The sequence below is a fragment of the Peromyscus maniculatus genome, chromosome X (genome assembly GCF_049852395.1).
Source record: "Peromyscus maniculatus bairdii isolate BWxNUB_F1_BW_parent chromosome X, HU_Pman_BW_mat_3.1, whole genome shotgun sequence".
NCBI classification, from domain to species: Eukaryota; Metazoa; Chordata; class Mammalia; order Rodentia; family Cricetidae; genus Peromyscus; species Peromyscus maniculatus.
The window spans coordinates 65,113,262-65,133,680 of NC_134875.1; the positions used below are offsets into that span (position 1 = coordinate 65,113,262).

General features: G+C 35.5%; 1 pseudogene; it reads right to left on the minus strand.

The window, feature by feature from the left end:
• Window positions 1–16,214: 16,214 nt before the first annotated feature.
• On the minus strand, window positions 16,215–18,133 carry LOC102929147 (N-lysine methyltransferase KMT5A pseudogene; annotated as a pseudogene).
• Window positions 18,134–20,419: the final 2,286 nt, after the last annotated feature.

Sequence of the window (20,419 nt, forward strand, 5' to 3'; positions counted from 1 at the left end):
TTTCTCCACATCTGTTGATAGACATTTAGGCAAGTCCCATATCTTAGCTATTATGGAACAAGAGGGTTCAATTCTCATTAAAGTGAGATATATAATTTTTGTATATAGAGTTAGTAATGGTTTAGCTGGATTATTTAGTAGTTCTATGGTTTCCTTAGTGGTTATACATAACTACATTTCCAACAACAGTGAATTAGGGTTCCTATTTCTCCACATTCTTGTCAACATTTGTTATTTAATTTTATAGGATAGTTGTTCTGACAGGGGTAAGATGGAATTTGAATATAGTTCAAAACTGAATATACCTGATAGTTAAAGTTGTTACACATTTTTTTCAAATATTAATTGGCAATTTCTAATTTTTTCTTTAAAGAACTTACCTTTTGGCCCATCATTCATTTGTTGGTAGGACAATTTTGGCACTTTAAGTTTTGGAATTACTTACTGGTTTTAGAATTTATTTCCTTGTTTGATATGTATCTGACAAAGATTTTTCCATTCTATAGGGTATTTTCTCTTATTCATTGTTGCCTTTCCTGTTAGAAGCTTTTCAGTTTTACTTAAATTCATTTGCTGATTCTTGCTATTATTTTCTCTGGCTTTGGAATATTTCCAGAAAACCCTTGCCTATGCCTGTACCTTGAAATGTTTCCTTCTGTATGTTTTACTCTGTTTTAGAGTGTCACGTCTTACATTAAGATTTTTGACAATACGTGGCTTTTTCTGCCTGCTGATTGTTACTCTCACTGTACAGATTCTTTTCAAAAATGTATGTAGTACTATCTATTGATATTCAGTGTTAGTGTGTGCTATTGGTGTTCTAATTTTACAGGTTCTTACCTAGTGAAATACCTTGAATTACATCACCTCTGTTTTCTTCTAAAACATTTTTTAGTTTTATATCTTCTATTTTATTACATGAAACACCATTAATATTTGAGCAAGGATCCAAAGTTCTCAGTAAAATGTTTATATTAACAACAGGTGGCACATTTTAAAGGTGTATATTTATAAAATTGTATTTATCATTCAGAATTACCTAAGAAAGTAATGGAATTAATACATTTTCCTTTACATTACACTTATTGTTTTGTTTTGATGTGGTGTCTTTGTTTACCAACTGGCAAATAAAATATACATACATTTAGGATAATTATATACACAACACATACATGTATACACACACATAAATGTATGTATGTATGTATATATATATATATATATGTATCTTGCCATGATGTTTTATGTACATATAAATTAAGATGTGATTACAATAAATCTAATTAATAGGCCCATTGTGTCAATATCTATGTGTGTGTTTATATATATATGTGTATGGTGCAACAATTCATATCCAGTTTCCCAGCAAATCCAGCATAATATTATTTGCTACCACCTTGCCCTGCATAAATTCTTTTTCCCCCTTATTGAAAATAAATTATTTTCCCATATAGTATATTCTGATCATAGTTTCCTCTCCCTCTTCTCCTCCCCGTTCCTTCCCATTTCCATTCCCCTGCAGATTAATTCCCTTTCTGTATCTCATTAGAAGAGAACAGCCTTGTAAGAGTCAAAAACTGAACATGATGAAATAAAATACAATACAATGGACACAGCAACTCAGCAGGAAGAAAATTGTCCCAAGATCAGGTACAAGAGTCAGAAATTCACTTCGTTTTAGTCAAAAGGCCACAAAAAAATGCTAAGCAATAGTTATAATATAAACATAGAGGACCTGGTGTCATGTAGGATCTGTGCTCGCCACACCAGTCTTTTTTATTTTATTTTATATAATAGATTTTCTAGTCATTTTACATATCAGCCACGGATTCCCCTGTCCTCCCTCCTCCCACCCCCAGCCTTCGCCCCCAATCCACCCCCATTTCCACCTCCTCCAAGGCAAGGTCTCCCCTGGGGAGTCAGCCCAGCCTGGTACATTCAGTTGAGGCAGGTCCAGTCCCCTCCTCCCTGCACCAAGGCTAAGCAAAGTGTCTCAGCTTAGGCCCTAGGTTCCAAAAAGCCAGCTCATGCACCAAGGACAAATTCCCTGTCGCACTGCCTGGGGGCCTCCTAAACAGTTCAAGCTAATCAACTGTCTCACTTATCCAGAGGGCCTAGTCCAGTTCCATGGGGGCTCCTCAGCTATTGGTTCATAGTTCATGTGTTTCCACTAGTTTGGCTATTTGTCCCTGTGCTTTTTCCAATCATGGTCTCAATATCTTGCTTATATAATCCCTCCTCTCTCTCATCAAATGGACTCCTCGAGCTCTACCCAGGGCTTGGTCGTGGATCTCTGCTTCTGCTTCCATCAGTCACTGGATGAGAGTTCTATCATGACAGTTAGGGTGTTCAGCCATCCAATCAACAGAGTAGATCAGCTCAGGCACTCTCTCGACCATTGCCAATAGTCTATGGTGGAGTCATCTTTATGGATTCCTGGGGAACCTTTCTAGTACTCTGCTTTTTCCTATTCTTGTGAAGTCTTCTGAAATTTCAATGTTTCATGTTTTAAATAAGGTCTTTGATCTATTTCAAATTGATTTTTTGTATGAGGTGAATTATATAAACCCATATTATTTTTTTTCATGTAGAAATCCATTTTTCCAGCATCACTTGTTGATTAGGCTATTTTCTAAAAAAAGTTATGTTTGTGCCTCCTTTGTCAAAAATTAAGGAATCATAGTGTTGCCATTTTATTTCTGGGTCCTCTAGTCTATTCTGTTCTGTCTATTTTTTATGATAGTGGTAACCTGTCTTTATTACTATGTCCCCTAGTATAATTTTAGATGGGGTATTATAATATCTCCAGCACTGTTCTTATTCTTCAAATAGTTTTGACTGTGTGTGGTCTTTTGAAGTTCCATAAGAATTCTCATGTTGTTTTTTTACAAAATTGTGAAATATGAAATGGGAGTTTTTATATGAATTTCATTAATTCTGTATATTACTACTTCTAGTACAGACATTTTCAAAATATGAATACTGTCTATTCAGGAACATATAATATTGTTTTGATTGTCTAGGATCTTCTGAGATTTTCTTTTCCATTATTTTGAAACCTGTAGAGACTATTCACTTCTGTGATTAGATACATTTCTAAATATTTAATTTTGTGGGGAGTTACTTTGAATGATATATTTTTGCTAATTCATTTACTGGACAACAGATTGTTAGTATAATGAAAACTACTGTTTTTATTTTTATGTTTATTTAGTATCCTGAAATGTTATTGTGTTTATAAGGTCCAATGTTTTTCATTAGCTTCAGTAAGGTATTTTAAGTAAATAATGAGGTTCTTCATATTCTATTTTATGTAACAAATTAAAAAGAATTGGTATAATATCTTCCTTGAAAGTATTATAGAATTCATCAGTGAATCTGTCTAGTTCTAGGATTTTATTTGAGGTGAGACTTTTAATAGTAGCTTCAATCACATTGAAAGTAATGGCTTTGTTTTAATTTATACTGACACAAACTAGAAACAACTGAAAGGACCACTATGAAATCTATTCTATGAAGTCTATACCATCTTGATACCAAAAGCAGGTAAAAAGATTACAATATGGAAAAGTACAAATTTCTTTGAAGAATAATGATCCAAAAATTCTTAATAAATTATTTGAAAACTGAAATTCATGAACACATAAACAAGATAATACATTATGACCAAGTGAGCTTCATCCAAGAAAGGCAAGGTTGACACAATACACATAGCAATAAATGTAATACTCTATATGACAAACTCATCTCTACATAGACAGAAATCACATAATCATTAGAATTGTTTCTGAAAAAGCATTTTACAAAGTTTAACATGCCTTTATGATAAAGGTCATGGAGATTTCAGTTATAGATGGAATATACCTTAAAATAATAAATACTAAATACAACAAAACCAACATAATATTGAATGAAGACAAAGCAAGAACTTTTCTCTAAAATCAGGAAGGAAACAAGGATGCACACTCTTCCTTCTCTTATTCAATAGAAGTTAAGTATCTGTTTTTATATTGCCTGCTGTAGGTCTAGGGATGAGACTATGAGATTGGATTTGGAGGAACTGAAGGGGAGATGAAGATCTGTAGTTATTCTCCCTGCTTCTCTGGCTGTAATATATATTACTTTTTACAGTGATTGGGCCTTCATAATTTACAAAGTGGCTAATGATTGCAAATGTACTTATTATTATTACAATGGATAGTACCATGTAATTTTTATCACAGACTCCAAATGTATATATGTGGGTTTTATACCTTTGCTTTTCACTCTTTTCCTGTTCATTTTTGATACAAATCCTTACTATATAGCCTAAGTTTAACTTAGATTACAGAATCTTTTGTTTTAGGCTCCACAAAGCGGTGGTTGCAGAAGTATGTCACTATGCCTTCATTGTGTACTTTCCAAAAGGAAATTATTATAATACTTGATCCATTAAGCAAGTGGCGCTAAAAACTGTACTTTATTAAAGTTTATATAATTTATTTGGTGTACACTTACATTTTGCTTCACTTTCCTTCATTTTACTTTGGTGTTTTTGTTGTATTTCTCCCCTCACAAGTAGAGTAAAATCAATATTTCTCCAATATATTTCATTTGGTATATAACAAGTACATTTTCAGGGAATATAAAGATTTATATACTATTTAATAATAAGATTTTAATTTATTAAATAAATATTTTAGAATGTTGGTATGTGTCTTTCTTACTGCTGTGTTAACACATGATCTCTGACATTAAATTTTCAAACTTTTTCTGATGCTGTGTGCATACAAAATGTAGGAAACTGTGTTTTCATCAAGACACAAAGCATTAAATCCAAGGATCCATGATAGATGTGTGATAATGCATTCTATATTCTTACATTGTTCTAGAAATAAGTGAATTATTTCTGTGGATAATGATGTAATAGCTGGTAATATCTTACGGATGGTGTCATTCTATACCCAACAAATCTGGTTTTCTATAGCAGTTCTGTAGAATGAACAGCTAAAGTGACTTCCTTCACTTTCTGCAGTAATAAAAATGGTATTTTTAACTTCTCTGAGTTTTTGTAATTATGGTTTGCACATAAATAATACCATTCTCTAGCTATATGATAAGCATCCTCAGTCACTATGCATAGCACATGGTAAATATCATTCACAGATTCCATTTTATTTTCAGTTTCTGGCAGTCAAGAAACAAACTGATTTCTGAACCATTGAGAGTAGCTTTGCACAAGAAAATTTGTTCAGAATGTGAATGTATTTTCTTACTTGCTTAAATTACTTCCCTTTTCAAATTGAAACCTGTAGTGGGTACAATAAAATTAAGCAACTTACCTTAAATGAAACAATTACCTAACTTGCCAAAAAATATCAAAATAACCAGAGAGCATTTCCACTTAAACACTGTAACTTCCATATAGCTGTTTTTATAGATTTTGCACTCACAAATCTAGAAAGCTTGTGATATAAAGTAGCAAATGAGCAATTATCCTAGAAATATAAATAATCCATGGAAAGAAAGGAAATTACTACAAAAACTGTACTTTCTTCAAAAATCTGTACATTAGAAATTGAGCTCTAGCCTCAAGCAATGTCATAAAGGAATGCTGCACAGTTATTCTGTAGGAAAATGTCAAAATGAGAATATGATATTAGGATGTTTTAAAAATGACCCTCAACTCCCTACAGATGATATGACATTCTTCCATCTTTTACACAGGCATAATGGACTTTAAATTTGGTGTATAAACCTGAGCTTATTTTTAATCAAATCTCAATTATTATTAGCTTATTATAATATGTCTTAATTAGGGTTACTCTCACTGTGGTAAAATACCATGAACAAAAACTTCTGAGGGAGGAAAGTATTTGTTTGCCTTTTTCATCTACGGCACTACTCATCACTGAAGGAAGTCACGGCAGGAACTCAAGCTGCACAGAAGCCTAGAAGTAGCAGTTAAAGCATAGTCCAGAGAGGGGTGATTTACACTGGCTTGCTCTTCACAGTTTGCTCATCTTGCTTTCTCATAGAACCCAGGACCACCAGCACAGTGATGGCCCACCTCTAATGGGCTGGCCATGCCAAATCAGTCACTAATTTAAAAAATTGTCCTACAGGATTGTCTACAGCACAATCTTATGGAACATTTCCCCCTTTGAGGTTCTCTCCTCTCCATTGACTCTAGCATTTGTCAAGTTGACATAGAACTAGCCAACATGAATCTAATTTTTGTTACTGAAATTATTAATGTGTAAACATAACTGAAAATGCACAAAGCCACCTAAATCTAGGGCTTGAATGCATGATATTCAGGTCAGAAGTCATTTATAACCCTATAGTGTCAGCTTCTAATGTGACCAAAGTACAAAAGGAGTACAAACTTTTTTCACACAGACTAGAGAATATGCAAGTACTATGGTGATAGCATCTTTTGAAAAATACGAATTTTAGTATTTATAAACTAGTTTTCTACCTGAAGATTATTAATGAGTGTCAGTCCATCAGCCCCTGAGCTGACGTCTACCAATTTCAATTAAACTATTCAACAAAAGCATAGAAAGAGGTAAAAAGCAGCAAAAATCAAGAATATAGAGAAATTCTATTACTTGTCAGGATACAAGTAGAAAGAACATATACTAATTTCACATTAAAGACAGATGAATATACTGATTAAAATATAATTAGTGTTGTAAAGATGTGTTATATTTGTTTATACTATGGAATATTACTTAAACTGAGTGAGGATGTGTTACATTTTTTATGCTGCCTTTGTTAATCATGTAAAGATGTATTCCATCTGTTTTTGTTGTACTTGTTTAATTATGTAAAGATGTGTTGCATTTGTTTCCCCTTGCCTGCCTAAGGCACCTGATTGATCTAATAAAAATCTGAATGGCCCATAGCTAGGAAGGAGTAGACATGGGTGGCAGGCAGAGAGAAACAATAGGAGGATAGAAGAGAGAAGAAGAAAAAGAAGAGAACAAGGGAGAAAGAAAGGGGGACGTCTGAGAACAGAAGTCAGAAAACCACCAGCCAGACATAGAGACAACAGGAAAGTAAGACATACAGAAAGAAAAGTAAAATGCGCTGAGGCAAAACATAGATGAAGATAAACAGGATAATTTAAGTTAAAAGAGCTAGTGAGATAAGCATAAGATAAGGCCCTGCATTTAACTAATAAGTCTCCTTGTCATGATTTGGAAGTTGGTTGTTGGCCTAAAAGAAAGCATGTTACAAGTTAGTCCTATAAAGTTAGTCCTTACCTGGAAGAAAAGGCCTAGGCAACAAGACAACGAAGAAATTTGGTCTGTTCTTCATCAGCTGTCCATGTTTTTCTACCCAGATAAACCAGAAACAGCAATGTTCTTTCATTTCTCCCTTTCCACTTTACCTCCTAACATTACTCCTTTTCTATTCCCTTCTCATCCTCTTTCCTTTCCTCCCTCCTTCCATTACTCTCTCTCCCTCCCCACAATCTCTCTACTTCTCTACTTCGAAAAGGAAAGAATGATTCTCTCCACTTTTGCAGTGTGATGATGTCTCCAAACCCAGCTATTGGCATCTTGTAGATTTAGATTAATATGGCTGCTTTAGGATGTTGGTGCCACGAGGGACATAAATCCCCATAAATTCTGACTTTCTCATGCAATATGGATTTATTTCCAACACATGCATCAGAAAACCATGGTGGTCATGTTTAAAGAAAATCGGGTAACAGCCCTTATCTTTGTATGGGTTCTCATATCTCGGTTTCATTGCCTAATTTTTTTTTCACTTAAAAACATATTAAACTTTATGCAGAATTAATTTGGGGGATAAACTCAATATGATCCTTCATTGTTACTCAATCTCTGTTTCTCGGTATTTTGAAATTGGTATCACTTGGGGTTTTGACAGCCAGTAGTGGTATTTTGTCACTCCGGTTGGCCAAGAAAGCAGATTTAAGACATTCGTCTTCTTTTAAAGATGAGAGAGTCAAGAGCCTACTTGTTCCAAGTTAAATAAAATCAAAAGTCACAGTTTTAAAAAGGTGTGTAACTGACAGTTAAGATTTAACAAGACTTTCCAGGTTCCTTTAAATATTGATTGCCTGGTATTAACACATATAACCATCATGTATTACACAGAGATATTTTCATCCTGGTTCTGGGCAGGATACTTTAATTTTAGCATGTTACATTCTTTGATGTTTGTTCAATGTCATGGTGTGGGCCAGCATGGCAACAGTGGACAGCCATCCCAATGCCCTTCCTTTAAATTAAAAACCAACCTGGATTGATGAAAAAAAAAAAAAAAGAATGATTCTCACTATGTAGCACAATGCTGTGGGCCATAAAATTAGCACACACCTCAGATTTCAGCTTCTCTCTATTCCACAGGTAAATAGATAACAAACAATGGCATACTGCCTGTGACAAATTATTTTTCTTGTAGGACAAAGAAGAAATAAATAAATGAGACATATGTGTAGTGAAGAGATGGTGCATGCATTCTCCCAGTTCAATGGAGGTACCCATTTTCATACAGTACCATTTGGCTATTGAATATTTGTTATTATCTCCAACAACTAATAAAATTGATTTACCTTTTGAGCTTTGGTTTCATCCTTCAAATGACCATGAAATGACTCCTTGCCATAAATTAATAATCAAAAGTATATTTGAAAGTATTTTTCATACAATTTGGTGACTATTAATTGCCTAATATTTATTATTTTCCTTACTATACAGTATACTAATCATCTTTTAAATATTCTGTGTACATTAACATCATATGTACACTTCTGGAACTGTTATCAAAGAAGCCTACCTCCAGAAGTTAAGTTAAAGAAACATAGTTTGTAAATTCTTAATCTTCTTACAACATTACTCAAAATAGTAAAACAAAATAATTTAAATAAACAAATGTAGAGAAGTATGATAAGCTATCATGAACATATAAAAAAGTTTGCAATAGCACAAAAATAATAAATTATCAATTTGAGAAATTGGAAGTATATCCCAATAGTAGAATATTAAATAAGATGAATGATGCACTGGTTTGTTCCCAAATGTCACAACCCCAAAAAAAGTTATTTGAAAAATAACATAAATAATTTACATGAATAAAACTATACTGCAATCACACAGAGCCAGAGACTAATAACTGCTTTGGATACTCAAAGGTGAAGTGATTGTATTTAGGTAAGTTTTCATGTCATTTAAAAGTTCTAAAAAAATTATATTTTATAATAAAATATACATAAAAGATATATACATCAGAGTACCAAATATTTGACATAGTTTAATTCTAACTGACTATCATTACTCTTACTGTAGGCTTCCCTTTCGTAAAATTTAGATCACATTTTCATATGAAATCATGTAATTGCATGTGAGGGAGGTCATAAAATATTGAAACTGTAAAATGTTTCTGAATATGCCATTGTTAAAAATTTCAACATGAAATAAATCTAAGGTATTTGATTTTGTTTTTTGAGACTTGGTCCCATGTTGTTTTGAAATTATCCTCCTCTATCCACCTACCAATGTTTGGCAATTACAGGAATGTGCAGTCATGCTTAAGCTAATGCAATAAGTCCTTCTTTATTTTATAACTTACAACTCCTTATTAATACAATAGTTGATTTTGTTTTTGAATATCCACTAAGGATAATGTAATATTTTGATCTCTATTTCATTTTCATTTTTATTCTAATATCATTTGTTAGAAGGAATAATATTGTTACTGATGCATGTTTGGAAAGTTTTTTGTAAAGAATTAAATTAAAAACTAGCATCTCTATTAATGAATTAACAAACCCTTTATTGATCACAAATGACATATATTCATCTTCACACATGGACACACACACACACACACACACACATGCATGCACACACTTGCAATAAAAGGCATTACTTAATTGTTGCTAGAAATTTAAATGTTTTTATTGTTGTACATTTTATTTGTTTCATTAAAATTCTAATTTACCATTCTGCTATGGCCCATTACCAATATAAATATGCAGTATAAAAGTAGACTATAAAGCTTTTTAAAAATATTTTATTTATTTTATGTGTATATATGTTCCACTTGCATCTGTATCTGTACACCATGTGCATGCAGTGCCTATGGAAGCCAAAAGAGAACACTGAATACCCTGGAACTAAAATGTCAGATGGTTGTGAGCTTCCATGAAGGTTTTGGGAATCAAACTTTCATCCTCCACAAGAGCAGCCAGTGCTTCTATTTTGTGAGCCATCTTTCCAGCACCAAATTTTAAAAACTTAATCTCTTATTTTAAGTATAAAAGATATAAAGTCCACATTGCTTTATTCTAAGTACATTTGCTTCTTTCATGAAAGGTTTGTAGCTTATACACTACATAAAACACCTTGGATATTATATACCAAGGAAGTGAAGTTTTATTGACAGAATTTTCTACTTATTTTACCTACCTGAACTGTGTAAATGTTCAAGAATAAAAGCTGATTACAGGGGGGGAAAAGTGCATATTTTATATGGAAAGAGTGAAGATAAAATGACAATATAAAAATTTACTATTTTCTCCAACATCTAATAAACTGAAAAATTGTAAATGTTTTTATCTCTTTTTCTTCTTTCACAAGGATTTAACAGATGAGTTGCATAGAAAGTATTCAGTGAATATGTGAATAAGTTCTTAAACCTCTCAGTACATGTCCTCCCAGTTTTATCTTCCATTCCCCACTCTATATAGTTGTGCTAGTCTAACTACCCATATCATTACAAATTCTTGAAAGAAACAATTTCAAAGCAGGAAAGGTTTATTTCGGCTTACAATTTGAAAAGTTTCACTTATGATAATCAGGTCTTTCATTCATGATAGGACTATTATAAATATCAAATTAAGTAGTACACTGTAATATTTTATAAAACTTAACATTGAAGTGTGAACCCACAAACATATATTTAATAATTTATTAAAGGGTACAATGGAAATACTGACTCACTAATACAGAACAAGGAAGATGCCACTGTCCTGTCCTTCTGCTCAAGGGCAATGGGGATAAATTGCAAGGCTTGCTTCTCCTGTGATCACCTGAGAGAGTGAATGGCCACTATTCCTCTGCTCTTAAGTGGTCACATATGCATGCAAGACCATGCCCTAGAGCTTTCTACCCTAAAGCCATTGGTTGAATGGAATGAATTCCCACAACAGATCCCCATTTTTGTCTATATAAAAGGGTTCTAGTCCAAACATAAAGCTATATACAATAATAACAATTATCAAGAATTGTCAAGAAGAAAGAAAAGGTACTAACACAAACAAAAAATGGAACTAAAGCCAACAGGAACACCACCAAGCAAGAAAAATATATTAAATGTCCAGACCATCGGTAATCGGCAAATTACAGAGATTAATCCAATAGCTCTCCTATCCTGAAGAATCTAAGTCTTGTACCTGATATGCTCTTCACTAAGATATAAGAAGATTGTAATTGTAACTATCTAGTCTTGAACTCCATCAAAGACACGAGAAGGAAAATAATAATTCCTGCATAAGTAGAAAGTATAAGCAAGTTCAAAAAATGCAAGAAATGACAGAAACAGCTGGCTGTGTGGACAGTCACCCAATGTTTTTCTGTAACATGGGGGCATACTACTTTGGCTAATGGATGAGAATATCTGACAGATCATTTTCAGAAGCAGAAAAATTTGAAAGACTGTCCTACCCTGGCTTGGCAAGGTTTAGCAGTTGCTTTTCCTTGTGTCTTGCTTGTCTGGATTGGACAGTGTGCTTACTGTCAGCAGTGGAGACAAGGGCAGGTTTTGCTCAATAGGCCAGTTTTACCAAGAGGAAGATAAACTCCATATGGAGTGTCCTTGTTATCCATCATCATTTTGGGAGTAGATCAGTGTTGCCATTAGCAATCCTGTCTCATATCAACAGAATTCTAAGTTATTAAAACATTTAAATGCCATATTCTTTAGGTTTTTTGAAGTGTTTGAAGACTATCTGAAATATATCTCTTGTAGCTAAATGTTTTCCTGTGTCCCACACAGTCCATAGCTGCTCAGACCCAAGTAAACACACAGAGGTTCGATCTCAGCCCTCGGGGGAGACCTTGCTCTGGAGGAGGTGGGAATGGGGGGTGGACTGGGGGAAAGGGGAGGGGGCAGGAAGGGGGAGAACAAGGGAATCTGTGGCTGTTATGTAGAACTGAATACTATTGTAAAATAAAATAAAATAAAAAAGAAAAGAAAAGGAATTAGAAAAGAAAAAAACATAATAAGCCATGTAAAGATGGAAATTACACAGAGAGTCTGGATTATGATGTCTTGTAATTTTTAACTGGAGAGAGATATTAGATTGTATTTAACTCAGGCTGCTGAGTTAAACCAATATATATATATATATATATATATATATATATATATATATATATATATATATATATATATAAAAGGTATCTTTACTTCAAAATTAAAAAAAATTAACTGCTTGCCATTAGCTCAGGCTCACCAATGACTAGCTTTTACACTTAAACTCAGCCTATTTCTGTTAATCTATATGTTGCCATGTGTTCTGTTGCTTTACCTGTGTTGCTCCCTGGATGATGGGCTGGCGTCTCCTGACTCAGCTTTCCTCTTCCCAGAATTCTCCTTGTCTGCTTATCCCATCTATACTTCCTACCTGTCTACTTGCCAATCAGGATTTTATTAAAGCGGTATACAAAAACATTATCCCACAGCACTTTCTTTTTATCTAAAAACCTAACTACAATAAATATAAGTTTGACAAGCATGGGTGACTATTACCCTGTAATTCTTATAAACCTATATATCTTAAAGACTAAGGCTTCACATTATAAATGTAAACAATCTGTAAACAGATGTACAGGATAAGGACAATGACCTCAAATATGTAACAATCTATAAAAATATCTTAATCAGAGGTAGAAATGTATAGTGCAATATGACAAAAATATCCTTAATTAGTATCAATATTCAAAATATTATAAACAGAAGTAGAACATATATCTAGCATGACAAATACAATTTTACTATTGTATCAATATACAAAAAAATATTTTAAACAGAAATGTAACACAAATTTTAAAATGTCTTATAATAAAAATCCCAGTGCCATATATTGGGATGAAAGCTGAAAGATCAGAGAAACAGAACAGCCAGCCACTAGCTTACCTCTATGAAATCCTCAACCTCAAAAGAGTTCCTGTTTCCTCACACCTTGTACACATTTCTGTGTCCTGACATATTACTTCCTGGGATTAAAGTTGTGTGTCACCACTGCCTGATTCTGTTTCTCTCATGTAGCCCAGTGTGGCCTTGAATTCATAGAGATCCAGATGGATCTCTGCCTCCCAAGTCATAGCATTAAAAGTGTGCCACTGCCTGACCTCTTTGTCTAATTTAGTGGTTGACTCTGTCCTCTTATCCAAGTTAAGCTTTATTAGGGTACACGAATATATCACCACACAAAAGTATATATATATATATATATATATATATATATATATATATATATATATATATATAATTTTGAATTTGTAACAATATAGAAATTATCTTAAACAGGAAAAGAAAAATAACTTTATATTCATATCAATATACAAGAATCCATGTAACATGAATTGCTAACCAGTCTGATTAATAAAAATCCCAGAGCCAGATATTGGGGTGAAAGCTGAAAGATCAGAAGTATAGAACAAGCCAGCCACACGTTCTTACCTCTAGGAAATCCTCAGCCCAACACAGCTACTTCCTGTATACTCATGACTTATACACCATTCTGTACTCTGCCATCTTACATCTTCTCTCTACCCAGCTACATCACTTCCTCTTCCCACCCTGCTTTAGCACTTCCTGTCTATCTGTACAGACCTCTAGACCTCTGCTGTTAACAAGTGCTGGGGTTAAAGGCATTTGCCAACATTTTTGGCTCTGTTCTCAGTGTGGCCTTGAACTCACAGAGATCTGAATGACTCTCTGCCTCCAGAATGCTAGAATTAAAGGCTTGTGCTACCACTGCCTGACCTCTATGTTTAATATAGTGGCTGGCTTTGTCCTCTAATCCCCAGGCAAGCTTTATTTGTTAAAGCGCAAATAAAATTTCACCACAAATCCATACCAGTGCAAATTATCTAAAACTCATAGTTGCTTTTTTGATTTACAAGTAGATATAATAACCTACCTTATTATCCTATCCTATCTATCTCCTTTATTCTATTTCAAATTTCTATTCTATATCCCAAAGCCATTGGATGAATGGAACAAATTTCCACAACATAGCATATTATATTAGTTATCAATATTGTGGTTGGTCATGTCCCACAACTTGAAGGAAGCTATAGGAAAATCACTGTAAGTTTAAGGATAGCCTTGACTACATAGTGAGTTCCAGGCTTGCCAGAAACTGTCTAAAAAATAAAAATAAAAAAGCGAGAAAGAAAAAGTCAGTAAAATGAAGAGGTGTGACTGTTTGAGTGTGTTAGTTATTTATTTTACTACCAGATTGTTTTCCAAATCATTTTCCCACCTCACTAAAGGGAAGGTTAGAAAAAAAAATGGTACTGACTAATTTACTCAATTATTATTGGCACATAACATTGAACTATACTCACATTGTGTCAATTTCTTTTCTAATCACAGTATCTGACAGAAAATAGAACCCCTTATTATTCAGCTGCTGATTGAGAGAAATCATTTTTCTATCACAATCCCTCCTCAAAGTAACGTTCAGGAAAGAGAAGTACAAAAGTGATCACTCACCAGAAAAAAAAGTGACTCTTTGTCATACAGTCACCAGCCTTATTTATTGTAGTTTTTATCATATTGTGAAAGACTCATAGACTGCGTGATGAGCTGACTCTCAGTTCCATTTGTTTTTACTGTATAAATACAGTCTCCAACTCTCTCATCTACAATAAGCCTCAGTGATTTAGTAGAGCCATACAAACATTGAACCAGATCATAAAGGGAAAGAGTATAGTTGACATCTTAGTGCAAAGAGAAATGGGGTAAGAAACAAACCTAGGAACAACAAAAGGACTTTATCATCTAGGTTTCACATTACCTGAGTGCTTGACTGCTGGTTCAATTCCCAATACTGTTACTGGCATAACACATTGCCTTGGGCAAATCACTTAACCTCCTTGTGTGCCTGACTCTCGGTGAAGAGAATGTAGCAAAGACAGAGCTTAATGTTTACGCAACAATCAGGGCTCCTGGAAGCATAACACCATGATGTATTGGTGGCAGATATAAAAAAAACACTCTTTAAAATTTGAAGCTGCAATTTTATAATGCTCATAGTTCACAAAAGAGCATGGTGTTTGAAGTCTGATACCCAGTTATATATGTTACTCTTTTAAAGGCAAACCTTCAAATTGACACCATGCTTCCAAAGCTAAGCAAGTCATCTATTTCTCTTCAGGGATACTTACGTTGGCCTCTGTTATTATTTTCATAGCATGATAAAGCGTTAGCAAATCATGTGCAGAAAAGATCAGAATGTGCTCATACAGGGCTGTGGGAGCCCATTTTCAGGGCTGTGGGAGCCCATTTTCACGTTTCCAAGTGGCTTTACCCAGCAGGTCCACATAGAGAGGATGATTGGACCATGGGCCTGAGTGTAGGTGTTTGAGTTGGTCTGCATGTGGCTGTGCTAGGGGTGATCTTTTGCCCCACCCCTTGGCATTTCTATAAATACCCTAGGGCAGAGACAGTGGGGACTGTTGGAATAAGTTCCAGGCCTTCTCAAGATTATCCTGTATTTTCTATCTGTTTATCTCCATACTCTAAATCCTTCTAATATTTCCTACTACTCTCACTCAAAAGCACTATGGAGAAATGTGGGGGTGGTGAGTAGTCTGTGTGCCCCCACCCCACACACCACCCCTCCTCACCTCCCCACCCCCTCCCACCCCTGCACAGGACACTATGAAACATATTGAATGTTGGCTGGTTAAGACCATATATCCCTGGTCAATTAGAAGAACTGCCTTTCTTGATTGAATACAACCTGCCACCTCTTTATATAGATTCTTATGTAATGTTTGTAACTGCTGTCCATAGTCAGAATTATCTTTATTTACAAGTAAAAACCTTCATCACAAGTAACTCAGAAAGATAAAGAAACTTAAACTAATCAACTATATGGTAAATTACAGGATGAAATTTATTTAAATCTTAACTCTAGATTTCTTTTAAAAATAAATTTGGAGTTCACATTTATATAAAGAATTAAAGTAGTTTCAGAAAACCTGCCCCGGCAGGCAGGAGAACAGTACTTTTCCAAGCCCCCTCTAGTCTGACTGCTCACACTGAGGCTTTGAGGTGCCTAGAAAAGCTAGGAGCCAGTAGAAGAGATCTGTTCTTGGCCAGGCCTCCAAGCCCTGGCTCAGTAATCTTTGGAGAAAGCAGAAGGAAAGACTAGCTTACTGCGAAACTTTTGTTGAAAACTATGCATACACTCAATGTGCATGCTTGTCAAGTTGCTGAGAACATGAGCTTGGAGACATCCGTGGAGCTGGCAGGACCCTCCCTCCACCTGTCCTTGGATGTAGGGTGAGGCAGAAGTCCTAGCTTTCATCTTGGACAGAAACCAGCTTCCTAATTCATGTTTGATTCCATTTTCTGAAACCAGTGCTGAGTCTTAGACTGTGCGGGGAAACACAAATGTTCAACTTGTATGTAAAAACGTACAAAAACAACTAGGATATAGAAGTTTGGGTAATATAAGGCCATCTGCTCAAGTCCACCTTGGAAACTTGTAACAGATATTTAAATACTACTTGAAAAATTATCTTTAATATACATTTTAAAAACATTTGAAGTAATTAGCTAAGAATAAATATGTGTTTAAAAAAATCATTTCCCTTTGAGGGCACTTTGTCCTTTGAAGGAGGCAGGGTGGCAGGGAGGCTGGGAGACAGCATGGTTAATACTTCAGCCAAGGGTAGGCTTTGATGGAGGCCTTGCTACGGTCGCCATAGTCATACAGGAGCTCTTCCCCAACTGCAATGTCTCTGGAGGCGATGAGGATGAGGTGAGGCACGCCACTGATGGCATGTAGCTTAGTTTGGCAATTGCCACATTTACTGTGATTGATCAGTCTCCCCAAGCGATTTGTTTCTCGAGTGGCATCCACACAGTAGGTTTTGTTCAGATATTGAAAATAGTACATGTAACAGCCTGTGGAGGGGTCTTGTGCATATCGAGCCTCCCTCTTCTTGGCATCGGTTATATCAATGAGGTCTCCGTGGTATTCTACTATGAAATCTCCCCGGGAGAACCGTTTGGTGGCAATCACACCCCTGCCTTTGCCATCAATGAGATCAATCTTCATGCCTTCTTCCTTCCCGCTCTCAATTAGCTCATCTATTTGTTTCCTTTCTTCAGACTGCAGCTCAGCTTTGCACTTCCTAGAGCTCCTCCGGACCTGGTAGAAAGCTTTAAGTTTTTTATTCTGTTGCCTTTTCCCTTGAAACTTTTTCCCAGAAAACTGCTTGATCTTGAGGGACTTTTTCAGGGCCTGCTTTGCAACCACTGCCTTGGTAGAATGACATGATGGGAATGGAAGTTTTGGAGGTTCTGCTGCCTTCAATTTTATATTCGGAAAAAGTCCCAGGGAACCTCTCTTGGCATTTTTGATCTTCTGCTTATTGGATTTCACGGCACTTCGGATCACATTCGCAGCATTTTTTTTCTTTTCTCCTTTGCTATAGATTCGAGCTAATGGTTTTCTCAGGCATTTGACCTTGTGACATGCAACTGTGTCTTCCTGAGGTGGGGAACGCATTTTAGGGCATTTCTTCGGACTCATGTTGGTGTCAATTTTTGACTGCCCAGCAAGTACGTTCTTCTGAAGCTCAGCTAGGCCCATGGAGGTGTGGCACTCGACCTCACCCTCACTGTCACCACAGCCTGGCCACCAGAGTGGCTGTCGCTGTCGTTGATGTTGCTGCTTCCACCAGCGCCGCCGTGGCGCCCCAGGGAAGGGTCGGTTACACCCTATGGTGCCCACTTTACCCATGGCCTGCAGCTGGCCGGGCACCCGCATGCACTGAGGCCTGGGCCCAGAGCAAGACTGGCTAAACTCCAGATTCTCAATTAATGTGTCTTTTCTCAGTTTTGTCAAGTTAAGAATGAATTCCATCTCTTGATATCTGAAATCATTATGCAAAGAATATTATAATCAGTTTGGGATATCTGTTCTTACTGTCTTCATAGATATGACTTTGAAATTGTTTGACTACCTCTAGAATTTAGAATATGCTTCTATGATTATAGAGAGGAGTAGGTCTATGGCAACATGGTCCTAAAATAGAGAACTTGAGACTTCTTTATTTTTGAAAGGTGTCTCTACTGCAAATTTAAATTTGAACAATGAAATGTAGTCAATAGAAAGTCCCTTCATAAAAAATACTGTGTTTATCTAGAAGAAATTTGTTAACAGATATACATGGTGTATAAGTTGAGACACAGTTGAGTGTTACACAAGTTATTCAAGTTATTCATTATAAGAACACCCGGGAAACAGAGCAAGCTAAATCTGGCATCTGCACTTAACCTCTCAGCTACAAATTCCAGTGCAAAGATGCAACAGCTAAGGACATACACTACACTGAATTTCACAAAGGTTCCAGTAGGTTGCCAAACCTGCCCTCCAAAGAATGAAATCTCAAAGAAATGACACACTTTTCTAAGATATGCAAAGATACTGTGGAGGTTAGAGACAAAACGATCTTAGTCCAACCTGTATATTTTGTTAATATTTATTTCAGACATTTGAGTAAATGTTGTATAAACATTGTGATTTTTGAATTTATATATACATTATATAAATATATACAAAATATATAAATAAAACAATATTATTTTCATGATTCATAATGTTTTATTAATGTAGTCTATAATTAAACATGATGGTGTCTGCTTCCAAATTATCATGCTCTTACCTTATACACCCACCCTATCACAACTTTGGCTGTCTCAATAGTAAACATATTTGTGGGGTCACAAATGAAAATGTGAAGATAAAATCATCAGGTTATACACACTTTGATGTATATAGCATAATTTATCAATTTCATATTTGATAAAGTTAAAAGTTTCTTTTTTAACTTAGTTAAAATATATCATCTCCCTTTCCACCTCCTTCCTCCTACACCTCCCATGCCCATCCCCTCCCATATGTTGTCCCTTTCCTTAACCATTGCTGGTTCATATCCATATAAATAAAAGCATTAAAATAAACCTGCTGTGGGATGTTCTGTAGGTCCTGTGGGAGCCCATTCTCAGGTTCTTTGTGGCGTTACCCAGCAGGTCCGTATAGAGGATGATTAGGACCATGGGCCTGAGTGCAGGTGTTTGAGATGGCCTGCACTTGGCTGTGCTGGGGGATGGTCTGTATGTCAAGTTGCTCTGATTGGTTAATAAATAAAACCTGATCGGCCGTGGCTAGGCAGGATAAAAGGACAGAAAGGCAGAAGGAGACGCTGCAGCCGCCGCAATGACCAGAGAGGCTGCAGCCGCTGCCATGACCAGCAGCATGTGAAGACGCCAGTAAGCCACCAGTCACATGGCAAGGTATAGATGTATGGAAATGGATCAATTTAAGATAAAAGCACAGTTAGCAAGAAGCCTGCCACGGCCATACAGTTTGAAAGCAATATAAGTGTCTGTGTTTACTTGGTTGGGTCTGAGCGGCTGTGGGACTGGCGGGTGACAGAGATTTGTCCTGACTGTGGGCAAGGCGAAAAAATCAAGCTACATAAACCTGCTGAGTTTATTCAATTCTGTCATAATATACATGATTCTATGACTGATCACTCAGTACTAGAAAACCAATCACAGGGCTTATTCCTGAGAAACACTAATTCTCCATCTTTTACTTACTTATAGTACTTCATCTGGGGGTGGAAACCACATAAGATTTCCCCAGTCTGTGTTCACGTGTTAACTGTTGTTGAGATTTCTACATGTTGTTGAGATTTTATGGGTTTAAAGGCATACAATCTCACAGCAGACTTCTAATTTTCTTGCTCTAATAATCTTTAATAGATTTCTGTACTCGCTCTATTTTAAGTTGGTGACTTTGAAGCTTTTAGTCACCTATGCTATGAGAAATTAACAATACACTTTCATAATCACAAAATTAGGTAAATAGAGAAGGATATTAAAGGAACAATTCATTCCTTTTAGCTGTCATAAGGAAACACAACCTTAGAAGACATATTCAGTCCTTACCATCAAGATCCTCAGAGAAGATTACTGATTTTCCTTAAGTTATATCCAAATGTTCAGGACAAAAGAGAAAATACTCTTAAAGTCTCGGTTTCAAGATAAACAGTGGCTGGCTTGGAAACCCCACAAGTAAAATTCTACTTAAATCTCATTGGCCAGAACAGTGTGACATCATATAACCTGTCACAAAAGGGTT